Source organism: Apodemus sylvaticus, chromosome 2 (assembly GCF_947179515.1).
Source record: "Apodemus sylvaticus chromosome 2, mApoSyl1.1, whole genome shotgun sequence".
NCBI lineage: Eukaryota > Metazoa > Chordata > Mammalia > Rodentia > Muridae > Apodemus > Apodemus sylvaticus.
In genome coordinates, this window is record NC_067473.1 from 97,251,545 (window position 1) to 97,266,467 (window position 14,923).

The 14,923-nt window shown below is 39.6% G+C and overlaps 1 pseudogene; it reads right to left on the reverse strand.

Annotated features, from left to right (window-relative positions):
- Positions 1 to 1,760: 1,760 nt before the first annotated feature.
- LOC127677989 (immunoglobulin kappa variable 4-1-like) lies at positions 1,761 to 2,377 on the reverse strand (annotated as a pseudogene).
- Between the last annotated feature and the right edge of the window lie 12,546 nt (positions 2,378 to 14,923).

Consider the following 14,923-nt stretch of genomic DNA (forward strand, 5'->3'; position numbering starts at 1 on the left):
AACTATTCAAAAATGATAAAACTAAAACAAGTTCTTTGAAAAATTGAATAGAGATTACCATTTAGTAAGTAAAATAATTATAACATGTATAGGGAATCATACATGCCAGAATGAACACTGTATGTTTCATGATTTTACTATTTCCCTTATGTTACTATTCTTAGGATGAAATTCCATAATGCAAACAATTTGTGAAGGAAAGGGTTTATGACCCTTCTACTTCTACACCCATAGTCCATCACTGAAGGTAGTCAAAAGAGAAAAGTAAACAATTGCTGTGCCTAGAACTCCGAGGACTACATTGAATAGATATGGAGAAAGTGAACAGCATTTGCTACTCCCTGACTTAAGTGGGATTGCTTCAAGTTTCTCTCCATTTAGTTTGATGTTGTCTACTGGTTTGCTATATATTGTTTTTGCTATGTTTAGGTATGGGCCTCGAATTCCTGCTCTTTCCATGTCTTTTATCCTAAAATGGTGTTTGATTTTTGTCAAATGATTTCTCTACATCTAATGAAGTGATCATGTGTTTTTGTTTTTCCTTTGAGTTTGTTTATATAGTGAATTACATTGATGGATTTCTGTATAGTTAGCCTCCCCTGCATTCCTGGGATGAAGCCTACTTGTTCGTGATGGATGATCATTTTTATGTCTTCTTGGGTTCGGTTGGCAAGAATTTTATTGAATATTTTTGCATAAATATTCATAAGGGAAATTGGTTTGAAGTTCTCTTTCTTTGTTGGGTCTTTGTATGGTTAAGGTATCAGAGTAATTGTGGCTTCATGGAATGAGTTGGGCAGTGTTTCTTCTGTTTCTATTTTGTGAAATAGTTTGAAGAATAATGGTATTAGTTATTCTTCTAAAGTTTGATAGATTTCTGCATTAAAGCCATTTATTCCTGGGCCCCTTCAGATCCTTGAGACTTTTCTCTACCTTTTCCATTGGACACCCTGTCCTCAGTCCAATGGTTGGCTGAGGGCATCCACCGCTGTATTTGTCAGGCACTGACAGAGCCTCTCAGGAGAGAGCTATATCAGGCTCCTGTCAGCAAGCACTTGTTGGGATACACAATAGTGTCTGGATTTGATAACTGTATATGTGATGGATCTCCAGGTGGTGCACTCTCTGAATGGCTTCTCCTTCAGTCTCTGCTCCACACTTTGTCTCTTTATCTCCTCCCATGGGTATTTTGTTCATCTCTCACTCTCTCTCTCTCTCTCTCTCTCTCTCTCTCTCTCTCTCTCTCTCTCTCACACACACACACACACATACACACAAACACAGAGAGAGAGAAAGAGAGAGAGATAAATAGCTAATTAATAACATAAAAAAACAAGAGTCAGAAAAGCAAAACTCAGAAAAAGATAAATACAATTAAGCTAGTAAAAAAACCACCTAGTCACTAGAAAATATAATAAACAAATATTTTCTATACATTCCTAACCAAAACACAGTTTACCAACATCACCATATCAGCCCAAAGGGTCTTACATTGGATACCAGATGGGTAGAGCTATAAAAAGATAAATCCCTCATATTCAATCAGCATAGTATGTTAGAAAAGGAATAGAAAACAATACTGTTGTTTTTCATCTACATTTTCCTTTATGGAATTTTTATATCAAAAGACGCAAGAGGTATTGAAACCATTATTATTTTTTGGTCTCTGTAAACTTTTTCTTCAGTATTTCAGCACACGACCTCTCAGGCAGAAGGGGAAGTGTGCATGCCCTGGACTGTGTGTGGTGTACACAACTGTTTTAACTCTCAGGAGGTTTGTTTAAGAGGCTGAAACACTGTGTGGTTAGAAAGCCGCCTTGATGGTGCTGACAGTAATAAACTGCCAGGTCTTCAGCCTGCACACTGGTGATGGTCAGAGTGAAATTTGTCCCAGATCCACTGCCTGTGAAGCGATCAAGGACCCCAGATTCCCCAGTGGATGCCAAGTAGATCAACAGTTTTGGAGACTGCCCTGGTTTCTGCTGATACCAGGCCAAGTGGTACTTCTGGTCTCCACTCCAAAAAAGACTCTGACTGGACTTGCACCTCATAGTGGCTTTCTCTCCTATTGACACAGCCAGGAAGGAAGGAAACTGGGTCATCACAATGTCCCCACAGGTACCTGCAATAATGAATATGCAGTGAAAATAGGCATACATACGCAAACATAAATTATAATAAAAGGTGTAATTTATCATTTAAATGTCCTTATAATATCATAATATCAGAATATTATTATGTAAGAAATATTGCACATTGGCACCTATTGCAAATTTCGTATTACAAAGATGAAACTTTGAAAAGATTTTAACTCTTTAAATTTCTTACCAGATAGCTAGAGCAGCAGGAACAGGAGGACTTGGATCTGTGATTCCATCTTGCTTCCCCTGCCTGTCTGATGAAGTTCAGTAACAGTACAAAGGCCTGGTTTATAAATTCTGAGCAGCTGGGCTGGGCTGGAGGAACCCATGCAAAGCAAACAGAAAATACAAAAGCAAATGCTTGAGCAGTGTGTAATGAGTGTCTGGTTTCAACCAACAAGCAAAAATACCATCAGAGAAAGCATAAGAAAACACTGAAAGTGATTGGCTTAATCATCACCAACACAAATCTACTACAGGATCTAATAGGTTTGGGTTAAAATCCAAGATACATTTAAAGCAGGTGACATTTTTAATCTTTAGGAGAGCTACCTCAGATTTATCATTCTAGAAAACATGATATCCTGAGAAAATCACAAGAATACAAGAAAGAAATAAAGCAAGAAAAAATTTTATAAAAATAGTAAAGAGTAGGAAGGGAAAGATGAAAGTCAAAAAATTGAAGCTAAATTTGTTCATTATCTCTCATCCTCAAATCAGCTCTTATAATGAGGACATGAAGAGTGCCTCAGACATTTCATCTCCAACTTCTAAGATAAACATGGGACAAAGTTGCAAAGAAAAGCCAAATTAGCTCTGTGGAAATCCTGAGGGACACTAGCTTACTCATGGGATTAGAGAAGATTGGAAATCAAAGCAAAGGCAAAGCCAACAGAAACTAAAAATCATGTTTCCCACAACTTCATGGAATTTAAAGATGGCTCTTACATTGGGGAAATGACAGAATAAAAAAAATATTTCTTCACCTCATCATGCCTGGACACAAGCATTACCAAAAGTGATTATTCCACATAAAATATTCTAAAGAAATCAGGAAATTAGCAGGATTAAAGCTGGCTAATTATGGTCTTTCTCACTCTTCTTCAAAAAATCTCCAGAAGGTGGCACAGCCTACCTAAATGAACTAATGAATTTACAGAGATCAGTAGACTACAACATCAAAGATTGTTCACATCTAAAGAAAGAAAATGTTTGAGGGTGAAGAATAATCAATAGCTATAACAGATATGAAATAAGCACCTAGATTCAGGTTAGTGAATTATGAGAGTATATATGAAATGAATTATAAATACAGTATTATGTGTAAAGTAAAAGAAACAGAAAAGTGAACAAAATGTTACAACAAAGAGTGAGATTCATATCTGTGATTCAGAACTGGAGAGATAGAAGGTAGAGGTTTATGCCCAAAAGGTCCTCCAATATATAACAAGGACACATGCTCCACCATGTTCATCACAGGATTATTCTTATTTATATTTATTTGTTTATTTATTTATTTATTTATTTATTTATTTATTTTTACAGTCCAGATATAATGTCCTCCAGGTCCACCCACTTTCTTTTCCACAACCTATACCCTCTCCCTGCAGCCTTGTCTCCAAAAAGATTTACCCACCCTGCATACCCCATACCACCAGAATTGGAAACTCCCTGTGGTCTCCAGTGTTTTGCAGGTTAGGTGTATCTTCTTTGACTGAGCCTAGACCCATAAATCCTTTGCTGTATATGTGTTGGCAGCCTCATGTCAGCTGAGGTATTCTGCCTGGTTATTTGTCCAGTGTCTGAGAGATCTTGGGGGTCCAGATTAATTGAGACTTCTGATCTGCCTGGGTACCCCACCTCCTTATTTCTTCCAGATTTTCTCTAATTCAACCACAGGGGTCAGCTGCTTCTGTCCATTGGTTATCTGCATATGACTCTTTCAGCTGCTTGTTGGATCTTTCGGAGGGCAGTCATGATAGGTCCTTTTTGTGAGTACTCCATATCCACAGTAACAATGGAAGCCTTGGGGCCTCCCTGTGTGCTGGATCCCATGTTGGGCCTGTCACTGAACCATCTTTTCTTCAGGCTTTTTCATTTCCATCCCTGTAGTTCTTTCAAACAGGAAACATTATGGATCAGTTTTGTCTGTCGGATGGCAACCCCTTCCCTCACTTGATGCTATGACTTTCTCCTGGAGAGCTGCCTTTTTCTAATAACTAGAAGACGGAAAAAACCTGCTGTCCCGTAGCAGAAGAATGGATTCAGAAAATGTGGTACATTTGCACAACGAAATACTACACAGCCATTAAAAACAATGACTTCATGAGATTGTTAGGCAAATGAATGGAACAAGAAAATATCATCCTGAGTGAGGTAACACAGTCATAAAGAAACACACATATGGTATGTCCTCACTGATAGGTGGATATTAAGAAGAAAGCTCAGAATACCAATGATACAATCTACAAACCATATGAAGGTCATGAAAAAGGAAGACCAAAGTGTGGGTGCCTCCGTCCTACTTGGAGGCAGAAACAAAATAATCACTGGAGATTTAGGGCAGAAGGGATTTGGGAGGTAGAAAGTAGGTAGAAAGAAAAGGGGACAGTATTAGATGTGTACAGAGAGTCAAGAAATTTAACAGGGTTGTGTATCAATGGTGAATGGGAAACAGGGTTAGCCAACAGAAAGTCCCAGATGCCAGGAAAGCAAGAGGTTTCCAGGACATAATAGGGATGGCATTAGCTGAAATACCCACAAAGGGGAGGGAGAACCTGTAGGGACCATAACCAGAGGTTAGGCATGGCCCCCAGCTGAGGGATGGGTCCACCAAACCATCTAAAAAATTTTAGCACAGAATTGTTACTGTCTATAGGAAATGCAGGAACAAAGAGTGGAACAGAGAATTAAGAAATGCCCCTCAGAGACTGCCCCACCTGGGGATCCATCCCATGTGCAGCCACCAAACCCAGACACTATTGCTGATGCCAAGAAGAACTTGCTGACAGGAACCTGATGCAGATAACTGCTGAGAGGCTCTCTCAGACCTTTATGGATGCAGATGTGGATGCCTGTAGCCAAACATTGTACTGAGCATGGAAAACACAATGATGGAGTTGGGGGAAGGACTGAAGGAGCTGAAGAGGTTTGCAAACCCATGGAACGAACACGAATATCCACTAACAAGACCCTGCAGAGCACCTAGGGAATAAACCACCAAAGAAAGAATACACATGAAAGGACCCGTGGTTGCATCTGTGTATGTGGAGGAGGATGGCCTTGTCAGACATCAATGGGAGAGGAAGCCCTGGGTTCTGTGTAGGTTTGATGCCTCAGCATAGGAGAATGATATGATGGTGGGGTGGGAGTGATTGTGTAGGTGAGGAAGCACTTCCATGAAGGAAGGGTGATGTGGAAGAGTAGGGGTTTTGGTGGGCAATCTGGGAGGGGATAATATTAAAAATGTAAAGAAACAAAATAATCAATAAAAAATAAAAAATTTTTCTAACTTGCATCCACCGCTACTTCTATGTTGACATTATTTATTTGTCGCATCAATTTGGGTCCCTTGATCATTAACCTTGTCAGAACACATTGTTTCCAGTACTGCAACAGTTCCTATCCTTTCTATGTGAGTAGCCTTGCCTTTAATATGAACAAACAACAGTTAAACAATTCTATCTCCTGCATCAATTTGTATCTTTCACATATGCCATAATTTTTATTTCCTCCTTGCTACCCATACCTACTGTACTTGCATGTACAAGAAATCCTTGAGAAGTTAATCCACTTCTTCCCAAGAGTATTCCTATGTCCCTGAATATAAAAGACCATCTTATAACATTCAACTTTTGGGAATAATGTAAGAGGGGTATCTGTGGCTAGAACCTAAACTGCACTTCCTTCTGTAGAATGTATAGCATCAGAAATACCTAATTTTATTTTTCTTGCCTGTTTGGTACCTCCTGACAAAAAGAAAACCCCTTGTATTTATTGCGTCCAACCCTGACCAGCAAGGAAAGACACAACAGGACCAGGTTCTTCTCTGCAATGCTTTATTCAGGACTTTTTCTTTCTTCTCTTACTGGGGCCCCCAACCTTCTCCCTGCTGCCCTTATATAGCCATTCAGCCCCGTCTGCAGTAGATAGATAGTGTGCCGCTTCCTAATAGGTGAACTAAGTGAATGCTTCATTAGCATATATGTGCGATAACATACACAGCACACTGTGCATGTACTAAAGTTGTTTACCACCGGAGAGCTGCGTCCGGTCGGCGCCATCTTGTAATGGCGATGATCAAAGGTGGCTTATTACATTTTCCCCTTTTTGGTTATATAGAAGCTGTCCCAGGTCAGGGCTAATCGGGTCACTGGCATTCTGTCGACCAATGACCCCTGTCTTAGGTCATCTCTGTCGCAACTTGGCCTTATCCGTCAAAGGGTTACCCTATCGCTCATCCGGTCCCGTGTCTTAGGTTGATGCAAGCGCTGAGAAGTTGCCCGTCTTTGGGTATCATTGGGTACAAAAACAGTACTTTATGCTCAGTGTACCCTGGAGCAAAGGCTTCTAAGATTTTAGGGAGGCCAACCAAATAAAGACATCTTCCTGAGTGTCCATGGCTACGAGAGCCTGATAAACTATGGCTCTATGAACTGCATGATCTCATCTGATGCAGCAGAAGCACCAAAGGCAGACGAAAGCTGCTAAACACATAAGGGCGGTTATAGCTAACATCCCAGCCCACTCTATAATCCAACAAAAGGCGCTGGAGATCCACGAGATCAGGTCCTCCATGGTGATTGGCTTCAGTCTAGTAGCATTAAGCAAAGCTATCTGAAATAAAAGCTGTTTGGTTAATAGTTCTCCCTCAAGAGACCAGTTTCCTTTTAGGAATTCACTGATATTGTACTGACTATCTTTTAGAGCTGTCATATTCACCTGGAGGGGGGTAATACACAATCCTGTGGTATGTTTAACACAGGATATCTGCACCATTGTTACAAGTGCATCAATTTCTTCCTGTAGAATGTCTACTCGCTGATTCAAAAGCCATATTCCAGCCTCTAAATGGGAATTATATTGACTGTGAGTCTGTAAGGCCCGTTCAGACTGTTCAACTATACTATTCACTACCTCTGCAGTCTGCACCTGAGATGCCATGGCAATTGCAGCGGTAACAGCGGCTGCTGCAGATATAGTAATAGCTGTAATAATGGCAGCAGTAATACCAAAATCTCTCTTGGCCCAGAACAATTGTCCCACAGGAAAAGTGTTTGGGTCTTCTATAACTGGAATGGGCATGGATTTTGTCAAACCCGTCCGGTACCTATTGCTCAGGAACGGGTTCTCGGGTACCAACCCGTATGCAGTCAAACGTGCTCCCCTCAAGGGCTCATCAATCATGGTCCCCTGAGTGCAGTGCTTAGCCTCTCATCCTGAGCATAGAAATCATCTTATTAGGCCTTTAAGGCTGCCAGCCAGGCCTGGAGGGACTGCCCAGCTTCAATAGCTGTGAGTGCCTGCACCATCATCGTGGCCTGTCTCTGTTGGACAAACCTCATCCTACAGATACACCACAGGCAAGCAAATGCTATTAAAATCATGAGAACAGCAAGGGCTCCAAGTCCTGCCCACTCCTTCAGATGATTCATCACTGAGCTGATCCATGATGACAGTCCTTCAGCCAAAGACACATCCACTCAAGTGGAATTCACGGTCATGATGGCCATACGGAGTTGGTCCATCAGGGCGTCAAATTCACCAGTCCAATTTCCTAAAAGATACTTAGACATTTGTGTAGACAAATTCGCAGCTCTTGTAAAATTTTCATACTGAATGCTGGTAATACATAAACTAGAATACTTCCACTGACATCCCAATTGGGCTATTTGCCACAAGATCTCAATTTGTTCTTGTACTAAATCAATTCTTTGGTATATAACCATTAAGCCTCCTTTCAGTTGACCATTAAGGCTCAATTGCACATTAATTGCATGGACAATGCTAGATGACAGATTATTCAGGGCATTTAAAGTAAAGAGAGCTAGTGAGAATCGCTCCTTTATAATTCTGCCATTCCCTATTCCCCATTTTTGTTTTATTAATCATTCTTTCAAGGTGCAGTGGGCACGCTCAACAATGCCCTGACCTTGGGGATTATAGGGAAGGCCATGATTTAATTGTACATTCATTTGTTTGTAGAAAGACTGGAATGACTGAGCAGTATAAGCTGGACCATTATCTGTTTTTAACTTACAAGGCTGCCCTCAGGCAGCCCATGCTTCAAGGCAGTGTCCAATCACATTGCAAGCCTTTTTCTCCACTCATGTCAGTAACATGGATAATGCCAGTGCATGTATCCACAGATACATGAACATACTTTAAGGTTCCAAACTCAGATATATGTGTCACATCCATCTGCCATAACTTTAGGGGCAAAAGGCCATTTGGATTAACTCCCAGACCAGGGGATGGTGAAAAACTATACATTGTTGGCATTCCAGCACGATCTGGCATGCATCTGCATGGGAAAGATGGAATTTTTGTTGTAATGTCTTAGCTGAAACATGAAATGGCTGATGAAATTTTTGTGCAGCTTCCAGGCATGAGGCCTAAGGCCACATAGATAAACCCCTAAATGGGGAGATGGAGATAAGGAAAGGGAGTTAGGACATCGTTTTACAATAGTGAAAACAAAGATCCTGATGGCGTAATAAGATTAAACATGCCATGGGTTTCCAATAAAGGACAAATTTAGCAACATACAAGCAAATTGTAAAAGGATTAAAAGTATAATTTATAAGTTGAAAAACATTTAATATCATTGTCAGCTCTGCTAACTGAGCTGAGCCCTGGTGTTTTTATAGCTACCTGTTGATTATAAATAAGATATCTAGCTCTTCCTTTAGAAGAGCCCTCTATGAAAATCAAGAGTTTATGCAGAGGCTATAAAGATCGTATTAGGAAATACAACCTCAGGCATATCTAAAAACATTATTAATCTATCTTGAGGACAACAGCAATGCCAATAAATGAATTCTTCCATCTCATCTAGGCATTGGCGTGCCTAGTGATAGGAAGCCATATATATTTAATAAGGCTTTTCTTGGCATCTAAAATTTAAAATTTTCTTAAAATTATATATGCCTTAAAAAATATATATATATACATATATATATATATACGTATATATATATATGCATAATTTAAATTATATGCACAGGGATATCATTTCCCCTCTGTTTTTCTTTTTTAAGAAGATATTGTTTTGTTTGGTAAAAATGTTTTATATTACCTTATCTTTGAGGATAAAAAAGAATTAAATTGTTAAAGGTATTTCAAATGAATAGCCTTTATTCATTAAATGGCCAGTTTTATTGTTTGTTCCAATCTAAGTTGGAACACCAAGTATATATCATAACATATGCAATAACTATGATACTATAGAAAATAAATTTAGCATTCTCAGTTGCCCTTTGCTAGAGTGGTTGCAACTAGAATGCCCCAAAATGAATCATAGTTATATGCACATATTTTGATTTTTTAAATTAGAAATATGAGTATCAATTATCTGTAAAAGTTAATCAAGTCCTCTAGAATCAATATCATTATGTGGTAGAAGTAGAAATTGACATCAAGAACAAATCTTTATAATTTGACGTACATAAAAATATAAAATTATTTTTTAAGCCATTACCTTTTTGATGATATAAATAATAAATGTGCTTGTATATCTGAAAGTTTCTATATACCCTCTTTGGGATACAAACATTATGTGCCTTGTCCCAAAGGGTCCTGTCCAGGCACCTTTTTAAAGATTAAATTATAAATAAGTATATTGTAGTTTTCTTCAGACATACCAGAAGAGGGCGTTAGATCTCATCATAGGTGGTTGTGAGCCACCATGTGGTCTCTGGGATAAAAATAGTTTTCATAAATGTTAATAATATCACTTATAATGTTTATATATGTATGTTTTCATTTTGTATTGACAGGAACTCTGCATGCGAAGTGGCTTCAACACCTGTTATTATCCTGTTTTGAAATGGAAAAACTGAGATTCATATCTTATAGAAATCTAGAAAGTGGGAGCACAACAGCTGAAGCTGACTCACATCCTGATGGATGCTATGTAAGAGGGAGCTGGTGGAGAAGGAATAAAAAATCTGTAACTGTTTGTGATCAATTAGTTGTAAACACCACTACTCTTGGACCAACCTGAGCCACCACAAAGGCAGCGGAGGTCCCATAGTTTCTGACCGATTCAGCTAAAGATTTAATACATTTAAAATCTAGGGCTTCATAAACCCTCTGGTCCTGCGGATCCTGGAGCACTGGATAAGCCAAAGAGAGCTCCGTGTGCACCCGCCCCCCAGACTTCCAGGCAAAAGGAATGCCCAGAAAGTACGGGGGGGGGGGGGGGCACCAATGAAGCCTCCTGATAAGGAGGCGGGGCTGACAGAGCAGAGTGGCATTCTGGAACCCTAGAGGGCATCTGTCCTTTGTTCTTTTGTTTCTTTTTTCCTTTTAATGGCCGCCCTCTCTAACTGACTCACAAGAGCCTGAATCTCTCCTTCACTATCAGAGTCTTCCAATTCCGTTTCTTCTAAGTCCCTTCCTAATTTATCCCAGCAGGCTACCGTGAAGTTTTGTGACACAGCAACCCAAGGAGCCACCATATCACATTCATTCAGGAATCTCTCCAGGGTGGATTTCTTAAGTTTTAAGTTTTTGGATAATAATAGCTCTTGAAAAGCCAAAAAAAAATTGGATGTGACTGAGAAGTCCCCATCCTAATAAGTTTCTTTTATCACTGCTGTTGCGTAATGATAGCAGAACCCAAAACTACTCCCTAAAAACCAAGCAGATAAGAGCAGAACACACACTGCTATGAGAGCAGGGTTCATGAACTTTCTTTTATTTCCGAGGGTTCTTTAACTCCCAGACTTTGCTTTCGGTTCTTTACTATGTAAATCCCCTTTCCTTCTGTTTTGCTGAGAACTTCTTCCCTGCTCTCCCTTAATCTGCAGGGCGGAGCTAACTAGCCGCACTCTCAGCAGTCTTCATTATTATTATTATTATTATTATTATTATTATCATTTATTATTATTATTGTCCATACCTGAGTCTTTATGGCCTCTTTACTGAGGACTTTTTCTTTTGTCCCTCCTTTATCGTCTCTTAATACCGAGAACTTTACCTCATCCCACTAGCCTCCAAATGGGCCTCATGCCTGGTTTAAGATCCTTCCTTTCCCATGCCCTATCTATGTTCTAGCCTAGTTTATCCCAGGAAGCAGTAGACAGGCTCCCAGAGACCTCGAACCATCAGGCGGCCGACTCACAGGAGTCTATAAAATATTGTATGTTTCTTGAGCTAAGTTTTATCCCTCTTGTGTTCAAGTCCTTCAGGGCTATGAACACAGGATGACTGGCAGAATTGCCCATCCTGCAGCCGCATTTAGCTACACGCAGATTACTACAGGCACTCCAGGCTGCGTCTTTACTAAACAAACCACACAATCGACTGGGGTTTTATGGCACCAACAGGCGAGGAAGATGATCAAGGCTGCAATTGCAAAGATGGGAATCAGCAGCGCAAGCAACAAATAATGATCCATTAAAACTCAATCGTCACCTTGCTGGTGAACTTTATTGTTCCCCATTGGAAGCTCTATCATCGCCCTACAAGTGAACTTTATTGTCCCTTTTCCTGGAAGCTTTATTGTCGCCCTACAAGCGAACTTAATTGTTCCTTTCCCTGGAAACTTTATCTTCCCTCTACAAGTGAACTTTATTGTTCCTATTCCTGGAAACTTTATCATCCCCACTTAACCAGGGAACTTACTGATACCGCTCCTGACATTGAGAGTTCTGAACTGAAAGAGTTCCCCGTACGGGCCACCAGTTATTGCGCCCAACCCTGTCCAGCAAGGAAAGATGCAACAGGACCAGGTTCTTCTCTGCAATGCTTTATTCAGGACTTTTTCTTTCTTCTCTTACTGGGGCCCCCAACCTTATCCCTGCCACCCTTATATAGCCATTCAGCCCCGTCTGCAGTAGATAGATAGTGCGCCACTTCCTAATAGGTGAACTAAGTGAATTCTTCATTAGCATATATGTGCGATAACATACATAGCACACTGTGCATGTACTAAAGTTGTTTACCACCAGAGAGCTGCATCTGGTCGGTGCCATCTTGTAATGGCGATGATCAAAGGTGGCTTACTACATGTATTGTTTTCTGTATAGCCTCAAGCTGACAGGTCATTCTGTTTGTTTCCCTTGAGTAACATTGATTTTCCTTGCTAAATTATGTTGTGCTAAATTTTGTGATTCCATGCCTCTACCATGGCAAACATTATAATTGTTGTCCAGCTTCTAGTACAGCTGACACTTATCCCGTCCAATATTATGAGATATCCCTATACTGTGTAGCCCAGTTATGTAGCCTTTCTTTAGCAAAATATTTTATTGTAAGCCGTACAATACAATAGACTCTTTGAAATGCTTTCAGTCTATCATTTCTATCAGTTGCTAGGTCAATTCATTATAAGCTTGTCCACAGTTGTTAGCAGGTATATGCTGTAAAAGGATTGGGAAGGCTGCAGGTGGCTCTGTACACCAAAGAAAATTCACTGGCGGTGAACTTGACTGCACATCAAGCTGTTGTACCTCTGCCATTCTCTGCTCTTTCCAGTCCTTAGGAGTGCAGGTGGCATTTTTCCTTCTAGCACTTTCATCGGGTGGTACATTACTGGTCTTATGAACCAAGCCTGAACTTTTTTTCCTCCTCCCACTCCCACTGTCCCTTTTTCTTTTCAAAGAACTTCTATCTTCAAACTTTCTAAGTGCATAGAACATTCTGCACTCTTATCTGATAGAAGAGTTTTGTTGGGTTTCTACTTAAACTTTTTCAAAATAGTGGACATTAAAACTATGAGACAAAACCAAAAAAACTCTTTGGGGAGCAAGGCAGGCTTCTATCCAGTGGCATTAGATATCATTTTGCCATTCTTCATAAGCAACATTGCTAATGTCTCCTATTCTACGTTTTTCTCTACATTAGAAGCAGGGTACCCAGTGGGACTGAGACACATTGGGCACCACTGATAAGATTTCAGTTTTTTCACCCTACTTTTATTGATTGTTGTTAAATTCTTTAACCTCCCTTCTGGCCAACCATTCAGCAGAGATAGTAGAAAAGAAAGGATAGGAGGTAAGTGGACTTATTTAGTAATTGTTATTTGTAGCAAATCCCATCTACTTTCTCAGAAAATCAGTTCAGTTCACAAGTCAGGAGCAGCAGTTCTATCTACTCTCAAACAATTTGTGAATATACCAGTTCCATTCAGTAGTATTGTGATAACAGCAGTGGTAGCACAACCTAGCAGGAACAGTCAAGCCGCACCCAAATCTGCACAAGTCAGCAGGAGAGATTTGGACCAGGATAGACAACAGGAGGTGTTCTCTACCATGACCCTCTCAAAGAAGCAAAGATCACTGAAGACTTAAGATCAAGAAGTGTTGTAGAGCTAGCTCTATCAGCAAGCCCCTGTCAGAGTCAATTGAGTCCTATTAATACTCCCTTAAAACATCATATGTCCTTCATGGGTTTTGCCTCACCATCTATCTTGCCTCAGCCTGTGAGTATGACTTAGCAAAAGTCTGTGTGATCCTGTATCAGCTGACATCACTCTGCTAATCATCTTGAGTCCACAGGAGCAGCAAGAAGCCACAGCTTACCACCAGATGGTTTTTGGGTTGTTTTTCTCTATGGATTCCTATCATATGGGGCTCAACTACACAATATAAGGCAGATCTATACATGAATGTCAAGAGAACAATCCTTCATTATATGTCCTTTCATGGACTTGCTTCAAGAGAACATCCCTTCACCTGTGTCTACATCAGGTAAACATTGTTTCTTGAGTCTGTCTTAGTGAAACATCCTTCCACATATATCAACTTTGAGAAAACTCCTTCACAAGTTTTTCCCTGCAAAGTATTATCTAACACAACTGACTATCCAAAGAACCAGAGAAGTTCCCACTTCAGGTTTGGTTTCCTTGCAGATTTTTGTAAAGAACCAGCTCCTTTTCACTGAAATTTTCTATTGCTCATCAATGCTGTTTTATTGATTTCATCCTCAGTTTTATCAGATTGTACCAGCTATTGCTCTTGGGTGTCATACTGATTTTTTTCTAGAGCAATCACTGTGCTGTTATGTTGGTAGTATGAGATCTCTCTAACTTTAATGTAGGCACCTAAGTGTATGAACTTTCTACTTAACACTGTGTTCAATGTATCCCATAAATTTCTGTATGCTGTGTATTCATTTTCATTGAATCCTAGACAGTGTTTAATGTATTTCTGTTTTGACCCATTCTCTATTCAGTTAGAAGTTGTTGAGTTTGAATAAGTTTGTAAGCTTTCTCTTGTTCATTTTGGTGTTGATATCTAAATTTACTCCATGGCAAACTGATAAGATAGAGGGAATTATTTCATGTTTTTATCTGTTGAGAATTTACGTCAAAGTATGTAATGAATTTTGTAGGCAATACCATGAGGTATAGAGAAGAAGGTATAATCTTTTGTGTTTTAGTGAAATGTTCTGTTGATATCTATTAGCTCAAGTATTTCTTTCTTTAATTTTTGTTAAATAAAATTAATAGAATTACCTATCTATTGTAAGAATGAGGAATTAAAGTATTCTGCTATGAGTGTCAATATGTGGGTGTTTCTAAAACAGCCATGGATGACATTGTGTTTGGTGCATAG